This window comes from Cetorhinus maximus, chromosome 10 (genome assembly GCF_964194155.1).
Source record: "Cetorhinus maximus chromosome 10, sCetMax3.hap1.1, whole genome shotgun sequence".
Classification (NCBI taxonomy): domain Eukaryota; kingdom Metazoa; phylum Chordata; class Chondrichthyes; order Lamniformes; family Cetorhinidae; genus Cetorhinus; species Cetorhinus maximus.
In genome coordinates, this window is record NC_135888.1 from 127,193,825 (window position 1) to 127,207,017 (window position 13,193).

Consider the following 13,193-nt stretch of genomic DNA (forward strand, 5'->3'; position numbering starts at 1 on the left):
AGTTGTGGAAATGTAATTCCCTCCCTTTGGAATCATGGAGACCACTTCACCCTAATCCACCCATTGTCAAATGGACAGGACTGAGGGTACTCAGTGTTACAAACTGCCCTTGAGCCACTTATAGCAACAAAACTGCAAGTTTAATGCCTGCATTTCAGCCCATTTTGCAGACTTTAAGTGGGGTACTGCTGAATCACACTCCCTAAAACCAATCAGGAACCACCACTGTAAACAACGCAGGCTGTCTCTTTCAATGAAGTAATGAGAGCGTCGCACTATTGAAGGTACAATCAACGTCAACTTGTATTTATGTAGTGCCGTTACCGCAATAAATTTTCCCAAGGTGCTGCACAAAGGCATTATAAAACAAAAATATAACTGAGGAAATAAGGAGGCAATAAGGCAGATGACCAAAAGCTTGGTCAAAGAGGTAGATTTTAAGGATCTTATCTTCTGCCTCAACTCCACTTCCCCACCTACTCCCCATCTCCCTTGGTTCCCCGAGAGATGAGAGATGATCGATCTATCTGTCTAGCCCAGCCTTGAATAAACACTATGATGGAGCATTCACAACCCTCGGGATATAAAAGGCCTGAACTTCCATGGAATGGCAATCAGAGTCGGATTGCCCCTCCGCTCCTCGTTTCTCACCTGGAGATCCAGCTGCTCCTTTCTTGCCTGACCTTCCAACTCAGGCTGGGCAACAACTGTCTAGTGCAGCACATTCCTGAGGACTTGTGTCAAGGGTTGGAGAGTCGGAGGTAAGGAAGTCACGCCCCCTTTTTTTTTTAACAGAACTAGCTGTCATAAAGCATGGAGGTCCATCCACTTTCAGAAGCCAGGGAGAAAGTAGGTTTGAAAGGTAAGCGAGTAGGATTGAGGGGTGATGGGGGGACAGATGGCAGTTGGTTGGGGCAGGGGTGGCGGTGTCGGGTGGTCAGTAGTAGGGTGGGGATTGGGTGGTCAGGGGATGAGGTGGGGGGTGATGAGGACAATATTATCGTTACCCAGGAGTTAGAAGTGGTTTTAATTCTTCTAACTTTTCTTGGGTAACTATTCTGGTAAGACAGTCTGAACTATCCGAAGTTTTGCGATTTATATGATACTTTCAGATGGTTCCAACTGCAGGGCAACTGCCCAACGGAAGTTTAAAGTACAGCTGTGCAATTCTTATTTGGGGGCTTCCAGGAGACTTGGGGGTGGGTTCTCCAGTGCATCTTCGGGGTTGAAGAGATACGCCAAAATTCCAAAGATTCACAACTTTTTGAGTGAGGAAATTTCTCCTCGTCTCCATCCTAAATGATCTACCCCTTATCCTGAGGCTATGCCCCCAAGCTCAAGAATTCCCCAGCCAGGGGAAACAACAACCTCTCAGTGTCTATCCTGTCCTCACTTCTGAACTTTGTATGTTTCAAAGGCCCAACTTACTTAACCTCTTATCACAGGACATCCCAAGAATCAATCTAATGTACCTGCACCGTATCTCCTCCAAGGCAAGTATATCTTTCCTTAGATATAGAGCTGCAAAAAGTTCCCCAGGTATGGTCTCACCGAAGCCCTGTACAATTGTAGCAAGACTTTTTTATTCTTGCATTCTAACTCCCTTGCAATAAAAGCCAATATGTGATTTGTCTTCCTAATTGCTGGCTGTATCTGTGTGTTAATTTTGTGTTTATTTTACAAGTACACTCAAGCCTCTCTGAACATTAACATTTAAAAGTTTCATGCCTTTGAAAAAAAAATTCTGCTTTTCTATACTTACTACCAAAGTGAATAACCTCACACTTTCCCATGTTATACTGCATCTGCCAACTTGCTGCCCACTCGCTTAACCCACCTATATGTCTTTGCAGCCTCTTGGTGTCCTCCTCATTGCTTACATTCCCACCTAGCTTTGGAAATAGGTGGTCTGCATGATGGCACCCGTATGGTCTGAAACACACCCTAGGGTCAAATATGACAACCAAAGTTGCAAATAGTCTGCTTGAGTCTCAGACAGTTGCTAGGAGAGAAGAGTAGATATCTAAGGAGCAGAATTTGTGGTGGGGGGTTGAAGTCAGTGCTTCAGACTTCACACTACTTAGGTGAAGAAAATTCCTCCTCATCCAGTGCTGAATGTCAGACAAGTAGACTGGTAATTTATAGTCTGCTGAGAGAGGTAGCGGTGAGGTAGATTTTGGTAGGATGTTTTTGGATGATGTTGACGAGGGGCAGCAGCACGCCTGCGGGAAGTTAGGATGCCAAGGCACCATCTGACCATGCAGGTGGAAGTAAAAGATTCCATGGCACTATTTTAAAGAAGAGCATGGGGGTTTCCAAGCCAAAATTTATCCTCAACCAACATCATTTGGAAAAAAAGAGGTTTTCTGGTCATTATCACATTGCAGTTTGTAGGAGCTTGCTATGTACAAACTGACTGCCTTTTTTTAATTCTTTCACGGGATATGGGCCTGGCTGGCTAGGTCAGCATTTTTATTGCCCATCCCGAATTGCCCTTGAGAAGGTGGTGGTGAACTGCCTTTTTGAACCGCTGCTGTCCACGTGGTGTAGGTACACCCACCTACATTACAACAGGTACCGCACTTCGAGAGAATACTTTATTGGCTGTAAAGTGCTTTGCGATGGTCTGAGGAGGTTGGGAATGTTGCTATATAAATGCAAGTTTTTCTTTTCTTTTTATCAAGCACCAGGGCGCTTTCAAGAAATGGGAAATAAACTGAGGAGAGGGAATATTCTGCAATCTGCAATTGCACGCAAGAGTTTCCAGCTTCTGATGATCTGTGTTAATTAATTACAGACACCTTTAACTGAAACGTAACATTCTAATAGCCCACATTTTGAGCTAAAACGTGACTGCAGTTCTCAAAAGAGTTTCAGTGAGATTACAAAAATTACCTGGCTGTGTTTTGGAACTTTTGGCTGAAGTGTGCTCTAAAGCTGTGTGCAATCTTTTCAGTCTTGCCTCTTTACAAAAATGCAACTCAGTTGCCACACCCCTTCAGTTCGAGACAGCCAACACTTGGCACAGTTATAACTATTCTATGGCAAACAGTGCCAAGGTTGCTGCATTTTAGTTTTCTTCATAAGCTGTGATTTCTTTTCAAGTGCCTCAAAACATTAGGTCACTTCTTTTATAGTCTACTCCATTGCAGTGTACACCCACAGAGCATATTGTTCTACTTCAGAGGTGTCCTTCTGCAGAAATGTTCCAGGAGCCATTTTGTTTGCCAAACACATGCACACTGTATTGATAGAAGCTGCATCAAAACACATAGCTAGATCTGAAATATCATGTATTCATGGCACAATCCAGTGGCACCATTGAGTCTAAAGAAAAGGCAGTTCTTCTGTTTGTTGAGGTCAAGCTCTTCAGTTGATTCCATACCAGGAAGGATAAGGTTAACTTGGCACTTGCGTCTTGCCAAGTGAATGAAATGAGAACATTGGCTGGGATTTTCCGGTAAGACCAGAAATTCCCGTCCGAAGTCAACAGACCTTTGGCTGGTCCATCAAATTTTCTATCCCACCCGGGACGATTCCCACCGTGGGCTGGACTGGAAAATCCTGGCCGTTGTCTTGGGACATGGGAAGAAAATAGGAGACAGTAGAGCCTGAGGGGCAAAATTTGTAATGTTGCAGGAACTCAGGGAACCTACATCTATTTCAGACTAAGGACAATCTCACAGCTTATTGCTCACTCTCAGCTCATTAGGTAGCTCTCTCACCTCTCACTCAGAGAGTATTGGGTTCCAGACCCACTCCATAGGCTTTGAGCACATAATCTAAGCAGACGCTCCCAGTGCAATAATGACAGAGTGGCGCACTAGACGTGCTGCCTTTTAGATGAAGTGTTAAACTGAAGTCCTCTCTGCCCTCTCAGGTGGTTGTAAAAGAGCACATGGCACTATCTGATGAACAGCAGTGAAGTTCCCCCCAGTTTCCTAGCCAATATTCAGCCTTCAGTCAATTGCTGTTCATGGGGACTTGCTGTGTGCAAATTGCTGGTGACAATTCCTACATTACTACACTTCAAAAGACACTTAAATTTAGCCATCCCGAGGTTGTGAAAGATGCTATATAAAGGCAAGTCTTCCTTTCAGAGTCACAGAATGGTCACCATGCAGCAGGAGGCCATTCGGCCCATCATCTCAATGATGGCTCTCCAAAGGAGCAATTCATCTGTTGCCACTTCCCCACCTTCTCCCTGTAGTCCTGCACATTATTCTTTTTCAGATAATAGTCCAACTCCCTCTTGAATCTCTCAATTGACCCTGCCTCCACCATACTCTAGGCAGTGCATTCCAAATCTTAACCACTCGCTGTACGAAGAAGGTTTTCCTCATGTTGCCATTGCTTCGTTTGCCAATTACCTTAAATCCGTGCCCTCTTGTTCTCGATCCTTCCACCAGTGGGAAAAGTTTCTCCCTGTCTACTCCGTCCAGACCCCTCATGATTTTTGAATACCTCTATCAAATCTCCTCTCAACATTCTCTTCCCCCAAGGAAAACAGTCCCAACTTCTCCCATCCACCTTCAAAACTGAAGTTCCTCACCCTTGGAACCATTCTTGTGAATCTTTTCTGCACTCTCTCTAATGCCTTAACATCCTTCCTAACATGTGGTGCCCAGAACTGGGCGCAATACTCCAGCTGAGGTCAAACCAGTGATCCATGCAAGTTTAACATAACTTCCTTCCTGTTATACACTACAATCCAATTAATATACCCCAGAACACAGTATGCCTTGCTAACTGCGCTCTCAACCTGTCCTACCACCTTCAATGATTTGTGCACATATACATCCAGGTCCCCCTGCTCCTGCAACCCCTTTAGAGCTGCACCCTTTATTTTATATTGTCTCTCCACGTTCTTCCTACCAAAATGAATCACTTCACACGTCTTTCTTTCATTTCCTGTGTTTAATCACTCACTCCCCAGCAACAGCTAAAGCCCTACCTCGTTACAGGTTAAAATTCTCTCTAATTTAGAAGGAAGCTTGTTAAACATAGAACAGAAATTCACAGCATCCCAGGGTATGGAGGGGAAGGCACTGAGGAGAGAAAGAATAAGACATAAAAATTGGTCGTGGGACAAAAAAGTGTTCTCGTACAAGGTTGTTGGGATGTTTTGGAATGTTGCAGATGAGATTTTTGGGAGGGAATCCCAAAGAATATGGATCCAGCTGCCCAGAGTGACTTCCCCTCAGATTTCCCCCGCCCTCTGCTATCACCTCCTTAAATAAAAAAAGCAAAATCAACATATGTGACACCAACTCAATTGAAGGGGGTACCTGAGCAGCCAAAACAATCCAATCTTTTTAAGGGGTGCTGCCTGAGTAGATCCAGCTGTTTTAGGCCAAGGGAACTTCCATGCACTCCACCCCGCCCCCTCTCTCTCTACCTTCAAGCAAAAGCGCATTTGAAATCACTGGTGATGCTAAATTTGGTCTTTCATTTGGTATCAGTACTTGATAATGTTCGCTAATTAAAAGAGGCGGGGCCAGGGTGGCAGTGAGGCAACTTTGAATATGAAAACTGCAAGGATTTGGGGAAAGGACAGGCAAGTGTGACTAACTGGAATTGTCCTTAGAAAAAGAGAGTACAGACTCGATAAACCGAATGGCCTCCTTCTGTGCTGCATTTTATGATTTCTCTGCCTGTATTTCATACCTCTGAGCCGGAAACTCTGGGTCCCAGTCCCGCTCTGGGACTTGAAGGCCACAGAAGGTGCGTTTATAATGTGGCCAAACAGGTCGATTATCAACCTGCAAATCCTGCAAAGGTGGTAAGAGTGGGAGAGTCTCCCGGTCGACCAGAATCTGCAGAGAGCAATGGCAAACCACCGCAACACCTTGCCAAGCATAACCATAGCCCAACACATGGAAGCCCATGGTCACTATCTTCCTCTCGGGGCATGGTACCTGAAGAGAGGGGTGGGGCGAGGGGTGGGGAGAGAGAGAGAGAGAGAGTTCAGTGCAGTGAAACGCCGCCAGCAGGGCATGTTAGTGTCTGTCGTCTAGAAACTTGCCCACTCACAGCTGAAAACAGCTTGGTCAAGTGTTGGAGCAAAACCATCTCTGCTGTGCAGACCTCATTCTGGGCTGAAAGTGACGAAATGCTGTATGTGCTGCAGCAAAAAAGGTCGCTAAAAGGCTAAAAAAAAACAAACACGACCAGACCGACCCAAGCAACAATGTAACTTAAGATAAAAGCAAAAATCAGTGTAACTAACCCTTTTTAAAACTGGAGGTGAATTTCCTGGTCCTTCTTTTCCAAAAAAACAAACATTCAGTGAGAAGAACATTAAACATGTATTTCCAACGCCAGGGAATGTTTACAAACTTATCACTTTGTAACTAAACATGGCCATGGGGGAAATTTAAGGAACATTCTGACCAAAACATTGCTTATATAAGAGGCTCGGACACTCTTCCATGAACTTCGAACACAACTCAGTGAGCAGCTGCGGGCAGAGTTTGGGGAGAGTGGACAGTGGGGTTTCTAGAAGCTACAGATCTCCTGAAAACACACTGAACATGAGACGGCGGCCAAAGGACAAGAGAGAGAGAGAGAGAGAGCTGCAGACTAGATCCATTCACCGCGATCGGGTGTCTCTGCCTGATTTCTGATTGCTGCAGAGATTTCAGGCTGATTCTTCAATCACTAGCTCTCCCTCTCTCTCTCTCTGCACGGCCAAGATCTCAAGACATCCCAGCCACCCCCCAACCCAAGGGATATCTTACCTCCAAGAGGATGGTGCACTCCGCTTGTTGATCCGTGGTAGTTTGTTCTTCCCCCCCCTCTCTCTCTCTCTTTCCCTCTCTCCCTTGCTTTTCTGCTCCTGATTTCCAGAATCTGAAATCTCTCTCTGCTGCCACGTATGTGATCGGCCCCCGAAAGCCATACCTCTCCTAAAAACACCGCCTCCCAATTCAGCTGAAACCTTCAGGGACCATTGGCAAGTATGAAACACCCCAGGGGGTCTCTAGTTAATGGGAACCAGGCTAAAGTTTGCACATTTTATTCCATGACCCGATTCAGGCTGATATAAACTGATATTTTTTTTTTCCCTCTTAAATAGAATATTCTATACTTTTCCAGATTGAACGCAGAAATAACATAATTGGAAAATAAATACAGGGGGAAATGTTTCTGGCTGCTCATGATCTCTCAGACCACGTATATTTTCCACCAAGTTTGCCCTAAAGCTATTAGAATTCAGAGAAAAAAATTAAACTGAGCCTTTGTGGTGGGGGGGAGGGGGGGGGGGATGCTTCTCCACACGTGCAGGTTCTCTACCCTTGTCTCGCTGCTGTACTTTAAAGACAGAAATCAGTCGTAATATATAGGCTGGGCCATTTGTTTTGATGAATTACGGTATCAGAAAGTTGTTCCATTCATTATCCTGGACTTGGAATCGTGCATTAGTGCACGCTCTCAGTCCTAGGCGTTGGTCAGCGGTGTGGGAGAGCATGAGACCCACATTCCTCTCAAGTTATATTGGAGTAATACATTGTAACTAGTCGTAAAGGTGGCAGGGACAATTCCTGACTTTACTCTTAGATGATGAGGCTGGAGGAGTAGGAAATAACCTCTGCTCCCTCAAAACAGAAAATGCTGGAGTTACTCAGCAGGTCTATGGAGAAGGCAACAGAGTGGACCTACCCTTAACTCTGTTTCTCTTTGCAAATATGCTGCCAGACCTGCTGAGTATTTCCCGCATTTATCGTAACCCATCTCCAATATTGATATACAAATTATATATATATATATAGCTGAAAAGAGAGACATGTTCATCAGGGCAAATGCAAGAATGACAAATTTCAAACGATCACAATTTACACTACAGGAGATAAGGGTGCTAATTGGTTGGCAAGTCGACCCTGATTGGCTGAAGCCTTGGAGAAAGCAATGGGGAACTATAGGCTCCCCAAGCTCCTGGGTAATTCAAAAAAGACATAAGGCTTGAACATATTCCTTTTGTTTGCAGAGAATGGGTCCCCGCATACGAATGTATGTCACTTCGAACAAGTGTAAATGAGCCATGTTATGAACCCAATTGGTTATCTTAAATTGGTGCGAAGGGGGTACTCCCTTCAATCCAGCAACTACCACCTAGGCCAGTTGAAGAGGAGAAATTACAATCCCCGATCACACAGCAACCACAGAGACACAGGCTTCCTTTAACTGGTTTTATTCAAGCATATGCAAGGGAGCCACAATCATTCCTAAGAATGAAGACCCTGCTCCCAGATTGATTACATTTCATTACTTTTGTATTTTTTCTTATCATAATATATTTGAGTACATTTGAATACCTCCAATCGGTAACTGACACACAGGTCCCATGCTAACTCTATCCTATTGAATACATAAACATGTGATTTTGCTAACCAGTTATTCTAAAGGTGGTATACATATTTATATTATCCAATCAAAATTAACACATGTATGCAAAGACCTTGGTTCTCACAACTCAAGACTGTTTGTTTTTCATCAAAGCCCCCTCTTTGTCTATTGTATGTCCTCCCATATCTAAGCTAAAACCATCTGCCCCTTCCCTATCTGAGAGAGGAGTACACTTAATCTTACTTTATGTCATGTTTTATCTCCAGTCTAGATCTCAAGGCTTCACCGCATCCTTGAATTGTCCTCCCTGTTACTGGACATTAGCTGATCTCTTGGCTTCTGTATAAATCACACAAAAACTCAAAGCCTCTTTGTGTGCAATGTTCATCTGCTTATCCTCAACTGTTAATATGTTTAGCATCAATGGCTGCCTGGAGATTTTAAGTATGTTCAGCAGATTCTTACTGTGTTCTCCTTTTTTTAATATATATATATTTAATTTCCCCCTAACAGACCCCCCCTCTTGGCCCTTGGCAAAGCCCAATCTGGCCACACCTTAAGTAGAGAATTCCTCTTCTGGTCCTTCGGGTGGCCAGTCGTCCAGACCGCCAGAGGAATCCTAAACCACCTGGTGGTACAATACAATATAACTTTCCCTTTTCCTGTCCTCCTACTTGGAGTATGCATAGGTCAGGGAACTTATGTGCACCTTTGGTTTGTTACTGTCTGTGCCTGGAGAGCCCCTTTCCAGGTTTTATGTTGGTGCCAGCAGAGTCCGATAGCCAATAAGAGCATAATTCCTGTGACTATCATCATAACCATTCTAACAATCTCCCATCAATTCATCAATCTTCCGGCCGTAGCATAGGAAGTAGCTGATTGGGCTAACCTCCTGGCCGATTGGGTGGTTAAATCCACTTGCCCCCTCTCGATTTGCTCTCCAGAAGCTTCTACATACGATTGAGCTATTCTTATGGCTTCTTGCATGGATAAGCATGCTATTCTGACAGGAGTTTGATCAATGAACAATGTGCCATCCCACCAAGAGCTGAACAAGTATCCTGTGGTTCTGCCTGGCCAATGGAAGTCTCCTATAGTAAATGGATCGGTCACACGTTGGCAGAAACTCAAGTTGCTAGCACTAAGTAAGTCCCCATAAAGGAACTCAGCCTCGCTGGTCATGAAGCACCATTGAGTTAAGGATATCTGAATTGCCTTAAATGCTTCCTGAATTGGTAAAGCAGTGAATGTAACTTTGCTCGTGTTTGTAAATATCTCCAGCATTTGACATGAGCACACAATGTAATTTCTTGATTCTGAACAACAGTCTCTAGTACTCATCAGTACCATGTCTTTTACATAGGATATATATCCATGTAGCCCTACGGGGAATACCATCCCCCCTTTATCTACTCCTAGGGACTCAAACCTATACCTGTTCAGGAAAGCCCCATTTGGATGATGTTCTTGGGGAATGGCCATGATAAATTTTATAACTCTATCCTCTCCTCCACCTTGAGGTTGTGTAACCACCAATTCCTGCCGCTCCTTGTGTAAATTTATGAGGTTTAATTGGTAAACTGACTCGAACATGTGTTCGGGAATTGTTCTGAACCTGATATCTTCAATGTCGGATTTTACCCCATCGATTAGATCTCGTGCTAGCCTATCACATGCCCTCTCTGTGGCTTGTGATTCGGCTGTGTCTATTATCCCAAATAGCCCTCCGCTGTCTCCTAGTATACCTCGTTTTAACCTAGCCTGTGCTTTTGATCTAATTCTTGGGAGGATTCGAAATTTATAGTCCTTAATTACCTTCTTCAGTTGGCTTCTAGACCATTTTATGGAATTCTGGTGGCTGTAACAAGTCACATGCAATACTGACAGTAGTCCCGAGATATTATATGTTACTTCCAAGGAGACCATAGTTACTTCATGTAATAGTGGTTTCGACTTTCCTACCCTGACTATTGCATCTGTGGGAGGACTTACTACATCTGGACATTGAGTGGGTCTTTGATATCCACACATTGTCAAAGTGAAACATCGTGTATCATAACAATCATGCCTCCCTATTACATATTTACATGTTTCTTGACAATATTGTCCCTCAAGATCCAGTTCCCAAACAAAGGGAGGTAGGTCTGTCCATCCGGCGGTCACGTTAATCTCTTGATACATCCAAATGCTTGTTGAAAATCTGGTGGGGGACGCGCACGTTCTACATCCCCCATACCACCAACCCAGTCCAGATCTCGTTGCTACACTCGAGTGGTGTCAGCTGGACTGGCTGCCCTGGTATTGTTAAATGTAAAGTGCTCTTACAACTCTTTGTGTGATCACACGTGGGGGTCCTGTTCCCAATTGTTCGTTTGATGTGTCCGTGTAGTGACTTGATCCGTTATCCAGGTGTTGGGCTTTCTTATCCATTCCCCATTTCCTCCTTGGGGAAGTGGTATGTACTGCCCAGGGTGAAGGCAGGTGTATTGACTTTGACCGTTGGTGCTTCCCATGCCAGCGCTGACACGCCCATAGCCATGATCACGGACAGGTTACCGCTTGGTGATTCATCATATATCTTTAACTGTGTGTAATGCCTCCATTTATTTCCCATTTTCATATCTACAAGTGTGCACATATTACCTGTCATAATTACCTTGTATGGTTCATGCCACCTGGGACAAACCCTGTTCACTCAGGGCTCACCTTGACCATCAACTTATTCCTCACTTGGGGGGGGTCTGTTGTTGCTCTTTGGATTTGCCTGTTTCCATATCCTTAATTATCTGTCAGTCTCTAACTTCCTCTCTCAACTCATGTAATTGCTTACTTAACTCCCTTACATTGTCCCGTATTCTTCCTTTCAGTGGCCCTACACCTCCTCCTCCTACTATAATGCCTTCAGGTAATTGCATGGCCCTTCCTGTTATCAATTCAATGGGGTGAACCTGGTAGTCCTATCTGGTGCCCTAAGGCGCATCAGAATGCTGGGCAATACAGTGGCCCAGCTGTTACCTGTCTCCTGAATTGCCTTGGCTATAGATGTTTTTAAAGTTCGGTTCATCCTTTCCACCATCCCTGAACTCTGGGGGTGGTAAGGAATCTGGAATTTCTGTTTAATCTCCTTAAGTTTACACATTTCTTTAATGACTCTCCCTATGAAATGAGTTCCTGATCTGAATCCATCTGGGCAGGTACCCCCACTCCTTCCAGTTTACTACCTCCTGCTGCTGTCTCATGTCGGACCTCAATTCCTTAAGCTGTCTACACAACTCTACAATGCACTTTCTTATCCTATCTTTCAATGGCTCACTATCTTCACTTCCAGTGGCAGTTCTCTCTGGAAGCCGCTTAACTCTGCCTGTCATCAAGGTGTTACTCTTTGTAGTTCGCAGGCACATTAATATAGTCAGTAATACATCTATTTAGCCTTTTCCCAGCTTTCCCTTTATCTGTATCCATCTTGTGGTAAATTGTTGTTAAGTATTATTTCTCCTTACCCTTCGATTGCCTCAACTACAGATTCCGAATAGTTTTACCTCTAAGGTTTTTTTTCTCCTGAGCATGATTATTCTAAGATTCTCTTGAGGTCAGTTTCTCTATTGTCTTGATCATTTAAAATGTTTCCTTACTCTTTATGCCATATTAACTATTCCATGTCAACAGGGATCTCTGTCTCTAGATCTTTGCTTATCTTCCGCTTTGCGGTTCCAATGTCTCAGTTGATGGCCAGATTATCACCTTTGGTCTGTCCGCAAGCATGACCCAGACCTCCCTGTCGCTTGCCATTTCAACACACCACCCTGCTCTCATGCCCACATGTCTGTCCTTGGCCTGCTGCAATGTTCCAGTGAAGCTCAACGCAAACTGGAGGAACAGCACCTCATCTTCTGACTAGGCACTTTACAGCCTTCTGGACTTAATATTGAGTTCAAAAATTTCAGATCATGAACTCTCTCCTCCATCCCCACCCCCTTTCTGATCCCCCTTTTTCCAATAGTTTATATATATTTTTTTAACAACTATTTTTTTCTCTTCCCCCCTCCTATTTTTAAATTAATTTTGATCTATTGTTTCATCTCCACCTTTTAGCCCATTTCGATCCCTTCCCCCCGCCCCACCCACACTAGGGCCATCTGCCACTAGCTTGCTTCCCTTAATGTCCCCATTAGCACATCCTTTAGATAATATCACCACCGTCAACGCCCCTTTGTCCTTTTGTCTATGACATCTTTGGCAGTCTCTTCTTGGCCTCCACCTATTACTGGCTCCCTATCGAGCTCTCCTGTCCCACCTCCTTCTATCAGCTTATATTTCATCTCATTTCTATATGTCTTAGTTCTGATGAAAGGTCATACGGACTCGAAACATCAACTGTATCCCTCTCCGCAGATGCTGTCAAACCTGCTGAGTTTTTCCAGGTGTTTTTGTTATTGTTGTACATTATGGTGTCCTCTTTCCCTATCTCTTTCTTCAACCCTTAATCTTTTCCTCATACCATTTTACACATGCAATAGCTACCATCTTATCTTGTTCAGGTTATCTGGAGACATTTTACAGTCCAAAAAAGTATTCTCATAATCATAACAGTTTTAAAACAGAACTCAAGCATCGACATGTTTTGCTTCTTTATCTTCTTCTCAAGTAACATCTTATCGTCTCAAAAGCAACCCATTAAATTATGTCTGACCTTTTTGTTTAGCATTATCCCAGATTCATTAACTCAGCCAGAAATTGGATGTCTGCCAAACTTTGTCTTGAGCATAACTTCACATTTTGGGAACAGACTTACAAATACAAAAGCTTGCAGCATTTGAATTAGTGTCAATTGTTGTCAAAAACATTTT

The 13,193-nt window shown here is 43.9% G+C and overlaps 1 protein-coding gene across 6 annotated transcripts in view; it reads right to left on the reverse strand.

The window, feature by feature from the left end:
• Positions 1–6,863, reverse strand: part of p4ha2 (procollagen-proline, 2-oxoglutarate 4-dioxygenase (proline 4-hydroxylase), alpha polypeptide 2) — a 111,769-nt gene extending 104,906 nt beyond the window's left edge. For 4 of the 6 annotated variants that reach the window (XM_078551108.1, XM_078551110.1, XM_078551109.1 and 1 more), the window contains exon 1: positions 6,741–6,863. The gene's annotated coding sequence lies outside the window, so the exon portion shown is untranslated. Of the gene's footprint in view, positions 1–1,472; positions 1,531–6,740 lie in introns of those variants that run through there. The other 2 variants (XM_078551111.1, XM_078551106.1) reach the window with 2 other exon arrangements.
• Positions 6,864–13,193: the final 6,330 nt, after the last annotated feature.